This window comes from Castanea sativa, chromosome 11 (genome assembly GCF_040712315.1).
Source record: "Castanea sativa cultivar Marrone di Chiusa Pesio chromosome 11, ASM4071231v1".
NCBI classification, from domain to species: Eukaryota; Viridiplantae; Streptophyta; class Magnoliopsida; order Fagales; family Fagaceae; genus Castanea; species Castanea sativa.
In genome coordinates, this window is record NC_134023.1 from 49,454,777 (window position 1) to 49,463,233 (window position 8,457).

Here is an 8,457-nt window from a genome sequence, read left to right on the forward strand (position 1 = left end):
TTCATGTCAAACCAACATGACCCGTTTATTAAGCATGTCAAGTGGGTTAGATCAGGTCATCCCACCTTATTAACAGGTTGGATAAGGGTTGAAGGATCATGACACAGTGATTAAATGGGTCGAGTTTGGATTGAATAATTTAATTGAATACCCCTACCTTGACCAGACACGAACCCGAATTGACACCCCTAATTAGGACTTGTAAAAATATCAAAATAAATAAATCTGATTTTAAAAATAGAAATAAAAATGCTGATGTGAAAAATTGCAAAATAAGTAAAGCTGAGGTGGCAACATATTATAAAATGAGCTGAAAGTCAAAAGTTTCGGTTTTATAGTATATATATAGATTATTATTGTTATTATTATTATTGTTGTTGTTGTTGTTGTTGGTGTTGTTGTTGTTATGTAAATGTGTCAACACGATATGATATTATATTATCAGTATTTACACTATATGACTCTTTTGTGTCCGCTTGTAAAATGTTTTAAAAAATCCTCATATATTAATTACAATAAATCAAAATATTATAATTATAGAATCATATAAGTAAAAGAATAAATTTTAAACACTTAAAACTTTAAAATTTTATGTAATATCAAAAAATGTTTAAAAAAATTTATATCTCTGCTCAATTTATTTTTATTTCTAGGGTTGTATACCAAACTTATAATAGAGGATAGTTACATTGCATGTGACATCGTCGCTCATCCCTTCTTGTAATAACAAATATGCATAAAAATAAGTAGAATTTGACTAGGAGAAAAAAATAAATGGTACCTTGAAGAGCTATAACTAAGAAAATAAACTAATTTAATTTATAATTTATGACGCAAAAAGTGTGCACACTTAGGGTCCGTTTGGATAAAACTTATTGCTGAAAATTGAAAACTGAAAACTGAAAACACTGTAGCAAAATAATTTTAAAATGTGTGAATAGTACCGCGGGACCCATTTTTAATGAAAAAGTTGCTGAAAAGTGAAATTTGTGGGTCCGTGAACAGTGCACGAATGCACTGTTCACAAAGATGGGGTCAACACTTGCGGCTGGAGGAAAAAAAAAAAAAAAAAAAAAAACGCGGACGCAGGAAACGCGCTATCCAAACTCCACCTTAAATCACCAAAAAAAATTACCTTCCATTTGACTTATGGATCATGATACTAAACAAAGTTTTTTCTTTTTTTTTTTTGGTATTTATCATACTTAACTAATCTTAAAGGTTTATTACTTTTATAATATATATGTTAAAATTTTTTTTTAAAAAAATCTTATGTTACTACTAATTTAGGTACTTAAAGAGTTTGTTACTCAAAAAAAAAAAAAAAAAGTACTTATAGAGTATTTTAATTTTTTAATTTTTTTTTTGAGAAAGAGGACCATGCTCAATAGTCTTACTAACCACCGTACACCTTTAGTGCAATAATCACTCCACAAGTATAAGTGTTTGTAGAGTGTAAGAAGTAAAGGTTAGAGTTTAAGTCTCTAGGAAGGAATTTTACACACACACACACACACACACATATATATATATATACACACACACACACACTTAGGTTAGGCTATAGTAGAATTTTTACCTTGTATTAAAAAAAAATCTTATTAAGAAGTTGAAAAATCTCTCTAAACAAAAGTATTTACATTAGGTGGAACATCTACCATCCAAACTAACAAAAGTGATGAAAATCTTGCTCTCGGGGTTAAGGCATGTGCAACAGAATTACCTTGCCTAACAATATGAGAGAAAGAAAAACTCCAAAAAAAATTAACATGAATTAAAATGTCTCTAACTAGATGGCCAAAGGGCGAAAAAAACATATCGCCCGTTTTAAGAGCTTCAATACTAATTTCTGAATCTCCTTTAAAAATATCTCCAAGCACTCCACACTATGACGTTTTCTGATTTTTTCAGCCATTGCTGCAATAATCTGACCCATGGAGTCCCTGATCACAACCCCAACCCCGGCTTCATCACTCTCGTTAAACATTGCACCATCAAAATTTGCTTTAAACTCCCCCGGTTCTAGTGGCAACCATTTGCGTCGGCGAGGCAACTTCCCACAGCAATGCTCCTCCCGACTTGACAGAAATTGCAGCAGCCAACTCTTCGCAGCTTCACCAATACTTCCCAGCGGTGTGGTTTTTTCCAGCAATCGGCTTTTGTTCCAATGAGTCCAGATGAGCCATGCCGTGGTTGCAAATAAATCTGCAATTCCTTGTTTTGTATTGAGCCACTCCATTAAATCTAGGAAGGTTCCATTTGCTGCCTCGAAACGGTTAACCCAACTAAAGTCCTTACACCACACAATTTTCACAGCTTCAGTCCCACAAAGCGAGTTTTACATCCTCAGGAAAGCTGCCACAATGATGACATGATGGATCTGCTATGATTTTGCTTTTCAACAGGTTTGCCTTAGTTGGTAAACTATCGGGGCATGCCTTCAACAAAAAATGTTTAATCTTACCCAGTACCTTAAGTTTCCAAATACCAGACCTCAAACTCGAGCCTCCATTTCTGTTTGAGTCTGAAGCTTCTTCACTCCTTGCCTCATCACATGAAATCTTATAGGCCCATTTTACTGAGTAGATGCAATTTTTTTCCAAAGACCAGTCGAAAAAATCTGATTGTTGTGATGCACATAAGGGAATAGCTAGTATCTGTTGTGCTTCAAAAAAAAAAAAAAAACAAAATTCAATGAGGTTCACATGCCAGCTACTCGTGGCTCAGCCACACCAATATCTCTGCCCAAACCCGAGAAGGAAGACACCACTCTGCCCCTTGGAAGTCCTGGCATCCAGCTATCATGGTATACACTAATAGATTTTCCATCCCCACTCTCCATTTAGCACCCATCATAATTACTCTTCTTGCCTCTAAGATACTCTTCCCAGCAAAGGAATCCAAAGTTTGTTTTGCATAAAAAATAGTACAGAAAAATATTTAGACTTAAAATACGAGATAAAACAATGAGTTTGTATCATGAATAAGTATCAATACCTGTTTTGCCAACATAACAGCGTTGAATTTTTCCCGTGTACTATAACTCTATAGGTACTTATAGAGTTATAGTACACGGGAAAAAAGTAATTATCTTACAGAATTCTTCATTATTCTACATATTTTTTTTACATATATGTAACTTCATTTGAATTTTTCTTCTTCTTGCGAGTATCAAAAACATTCACAAATACCTATGTTTCTATTATGGGCAATGAAACCAAATCCCAAAATCCATATGCCGACTTTAATATATTAAGAAAAAAAAAAACTGATCCTGTGAAGTGGCAAAATGAAAGATGAATTTAAGTATATATGGGAGGTTTCATGCAACTCTGTTTCCTTATATTGAAACATTGTAAATTTGTAATGTTTGAACGAAATTTCCTATATTCCTTCGAAAGAGATAAATTTTGCCGAAGGAAATCCACCCTTGATCATATCAGATGTCTCTGTGCCACAATCCAGGTCAAAACCATACCCATCTACAACCTTCAAAGAAGTGTTAGTCTTGCATGCATCAACGGTAATATAAGCAAAGTCTGTCTCACATTTTGTGTTATATTTTATACTCTGTTAATCACAACTTACTACATATTCTTTCTACTAATCTCCTTATAAAATACCTAAATTTTAAAATTAAAAAAATAATAATATTAATAAATTGTGATTGATGCATAAAGTAGAACAAAAAAATGATTTGAAAGATTTATATTCAATGATGAGCATTAAACTCCAAAACCAGAGCGGGCTCATCAAATTGGATCTAGATGTCCTCTTAATTTGTGAGATCTAGGGATTTCAGATCCCTAATGCACTTATTTTGAGTGAGTTTTATCTTTCTCTCTTTAACTGATCCCACTTGGCATACCCTATGATATCAAAATAATATTTTAACAATACCATTAGTCACATTGTATTTTCCATCTTCCACTTAACGATAGAAATTATTTTGATACACTAAAAAAGTTTGGGAACTAAATTGACACAATTAAAACGTTATGGATCATTTTGAAACATGAGGTAAAGGTTAGAGACCAAAATGATTATTAATTCTAATTTTAACCACATATGCCTGATGTTTTGTATTAAAGAAACTTTTTATATCTATTGTATGGGGTAAAAAAACCGAGGCCCAATTGAGAATTGGGCTTCGATCAAGGCCCACTATAATTTATTTGTAGAGATGAGTTTGGACTTTGGAAACCAACACTTAGGCTTCCAAATCATATAAAAAAAGAAATTAAAGGCCAAAAGATTGATTAAGGAAAAAAAATGTGGATTTATCTTTCCTCAAAATGGCCGAGAAGCCTTTTTACACTTATGAGATTACAAGGATTGATATATTATCTTTTTGATCTTGAGAGTCCCCTCTCTATTCATTTGGAGCCTTCCCCATTTTATAGTGCTCCTACTCTGATCCTAACCCTCCACATGGAGGATCAGTGATCCTATTCCTAAATACTTGTCCCCTCTCTCATTTGGAGGCCATGCTAAGTAGATTATAGGTTGTGATGGCACTGCTCAAGTGTCATTTAACCATTAATGTGGCTAGTATGGTTGGTGCATGGCATTCAATGTGAAGGAGATGGTTGTTTCTTTGGGAAGCTTTCATTACCTCTTATCCATATATTTATCACTGTTGCCTCCCTCGCTGCACACAATCCAGCCTTATGTGGTCTTCATTCTACCCTCCTCGCACAGTCCTCATCTGCAGGTCTCCCTCAAGCTATCCAGCCCTTTGGCAGCAAAACTCTTCTTTTAGGTCATTTTTAGCCCACCTACATCAAGCTTTCATTACCTCTTATCCATCTATTTATCACTGTTTCCTTCCTCGCTGCACATAATCCAGCCTTATGTGGTCTTCATTCTACCCTCCTCGCGCTGTCCTCATCTGCGGGTCTCCCTCAAGTTATCTAGCCCTTTGGCAGCAAAAACTCTTCTTTTAGGTCATTTTTAGCCCACCGACATCAAGCTTTCATTACCTCTTATCCATATATTTATCACTGTTGCCTCCCTCGCTGCACACAATCCAGCCTTATGTGGTCTTCATTCTACCCTCCTCGCGCTATCCTTATCTGCGGGTCTCCCTCAAGCTATCCAGCCCTTTGGTAGCAAAAACTCTTCTTTTAGGTCATTTTTAGCCCACCTACATCCTAGGTTGCACCGACACGGCATTTTTGCTAACGTACCGGTGTCCGACACGTGTCAGACATCAGTACCGGTATGACTCGCCGGACTCTGGTGTCCGAGCGGTGTTGTTGTTGTTGTTGTTTTTTTTTTTTTTTTTTTTTTTTTTTTTTTTTTTTTTTTTTTTTTTTTTCCGCTTCTCCGACACGGCACCAACGCGGCCTCGACGCGGTGGACACTCTGGGAAAAAAAACAAAAAAAAAAAACCCACAGCCCAAAAGAGATAAGTGAAAAATCTCAAATCAAAAACCCACACAGCCCAATCGTTGATTTCCCTCTGCCTGCCGCCCTCTATCCCTCGCCGGAGCTACATCAGGCCGATTGGCCAGTCAGCGAGCTCCCTCTATTCCTTCCGATCTCTCTCTCTCGACGTGGACAGATCCGAGCTTCTTTTCTACCCTCTGTCCCTCGCCGGAGCTACATCAGGCCGATCGGCGAGTCGGCGAGCTCCCTCTATTCCTTCCGATCTCTCTCTCTCGGTGTGGACAGATCTGAGCTTCTTTTCTCTCTCTCTCTCTCTGTTTCACTTTTTTTTTCTTTTATCTGCTGACTGTTTAAACCTTGTACTGTTGCATGTTATATTTATAACACCCAAACCTCCTCTTTTTTTTTTTTAATCCCCTCACGTTATACTTTACTCTCTGTGTATATATATATATATTTTTTTTCCTTCTTTACTCAACCTTGTGTTATAAATTATAATGTTTATTATGATTTTTGTTTTTGTGTCCTGCTTATTTCATTTTATGTTTTTAGTTTGATATTGAATGTAGTCTATTTAAATTTTTGGTTTGTACTCTAAACATTTTATGTGTATTATTGTACTACTTTAGATGTTAGTTTACTTATTTGTAATTAGTATATAATTTAAATTCTAGATATAAACGTATTTTATGTCTAAAAATATTTAAAAATATGTCTAAATATAAAAATTTAATTAATTATTTAATTGCCGTGTCCATGCCGTGTCGTGTCCTTATTTTTCAAAAATTGCCGTATCGCCGTATCCATGTCCGTGTCGTGTCCGTGTCCGTGTCCGTGTCCGTGCATCATAGCCTACATCAAGCTGATCATTGGTTGGGTCCTCAGACTCCTTCGGCCTACCCCAACAATACTAATACTCCTAACCCCCACATCTACATATATTTTTTCAGATAACAAAATATATATTTAAGACCCAATTCAGCTTTCAAATAGTTGATATTAGGAAAATATTTGAACTTGAACATGTAAACATTTAATCTGAAAGTTTTCCGTGCACCACATAATTAAGTCTGAGACTAGTTTCTTATATAGCTAGGTATCTATTTACCCCTAAAAGTGACGTCACCAAACTCGTAAAGAATAAGCTAGGAGACAAATATATTTACATTAAAGGTCTAAGAGATAATACAGAGAAATGGTCCACGTAACTTGTATAGTAGGGGCTTCTTTTTTCTTTTCTTTTAATTTTTACTTTTTTATTTAATCAGTATTACAGGTGATGGCAAAAGCTAGCTTAGTGGCACAGAGTTGGAATTTGTTGCTTGGGGGTTCTAATATAAAAATACATAGTTCTATAGATATGTTTCAGCTTAAATGTTAGTAAGAAATACCATGCTTTCAAATAAAAGAATAAGCCAACACCGTATGAAGATATTTAATTCAATTCATCCTTTTGAACTTATTAATTTGATATTTTTTATAAATAATTTTGTAGCATCTTGAGGTTTAAAGCTCGAAATTTTCAAAAATTAATTCTTACAATTATATATATATATATATATATATATATATATAAAAAAAAAACAGAATAAATTACAATGATATTTCCTCTATGATATACTTATAGTTTTATTTTCATTTGTCATCTCACAATTGTTGGGATATTTGGGGTTACCAATGGAAAAAGCAAAGAAATAATTTGGGAATACTAAAAAAATTGTGCAAATAATTTTAATTAAATGGTTGAGAATACTAAAAGTTCACGAATTGGAGAAAACACTAGAAATATATATTTGTGGAGAAAACAGTATAAATGTTCGAGGAAAGACATATAGAAGGATTCGGAAAAAAGAAAAAAAAAAACATATATACTCTGCTTGATGAGCATTATTATTTTTATGCTAGAATTAAAATTTAGGAGTAGGCCTAAAGTAGTGTTATCCTTCAAAGTTCAAGAAACATATCTAATATATATCGTTAGTATCACTAAGTGTTAGGACATATGTGAATCATGTTAAGAACATATGTCATTTATAATTGGTTAATCATTTGACAAAATGCACTTTACTTAAATTTGGGTAGATCTAGGATGTTTTAATTCTTCAAGAAATATGTTATTCAAGTCATGAGTTAAAAGTTATGCAAATCTGTTTAAGAAACAAAATGAAGAAATGTTGTATTCTATAGCTCGATAAATGGCATCTATCGAGATTTAAAAGGTAGTTTTAGCCCGATACTCGACAGCTACTCGATAGATAACCTATCTATCGAGATTTACGAAAACCAGGTTTTTAGATTTGATTTTACACATGTCCATGTGTATGTGTTTACGCTTTATTTTCTCACAACCCTAAACATATATAATGATTATTTTAATGGTCATCTCAGTTAATTCAAGCGAATGAAAAAGGTTTTCTACAAGCATATTGTGACCGGAGCATATGCGTTCATCTTTCTCTTGAAAAAGTTGCTGCGTTTGTACGCTGTAGGGTTTTGTAACCAAGGAATTTCGTGATCTTCATCGTGTTGATGAAGTGAAGAACTTTGTAGCCAACATTCTTCTCAAGTTAATGTGTTAGTCACGTACTTGGATCTGTGCATCAATTGGTTAGTCACGTACCGGGAGCCTTGCATTGAAAAGAAGAGATTGTCACTACAAAATAAGTCCAATTGTGTATTGGGGTAAGGGTTCAACTGTATGTTAGTATAAGGTATTGGGATTCCTTTACTTGTAACCGCTTGTTATGATAATAAAGGATTCTCGGGAGTGGTGACTTTAAAATCACCTGATGAAGTTTTTGCTTTAGAGGTTTTTCTCATTCGTAAACAAATTACCGCGTCAACTTTTTTTTTCTACTACATTTAACTTACTTGGTGATTTGTTTGTGCTACCACGCGTATTGCATGCTAATTGAATTAATTTATTAACTTGGCTAATTAATTGATTAATTTATCACAAGGGGTCAATACATTCTTGGCCTATCAAGTGGTATCAGAGCAATCACACTCTGATTTGTTTTTAATATTTGCTGTGTGATCCATTGACCACTATTTGTCATGGATAGA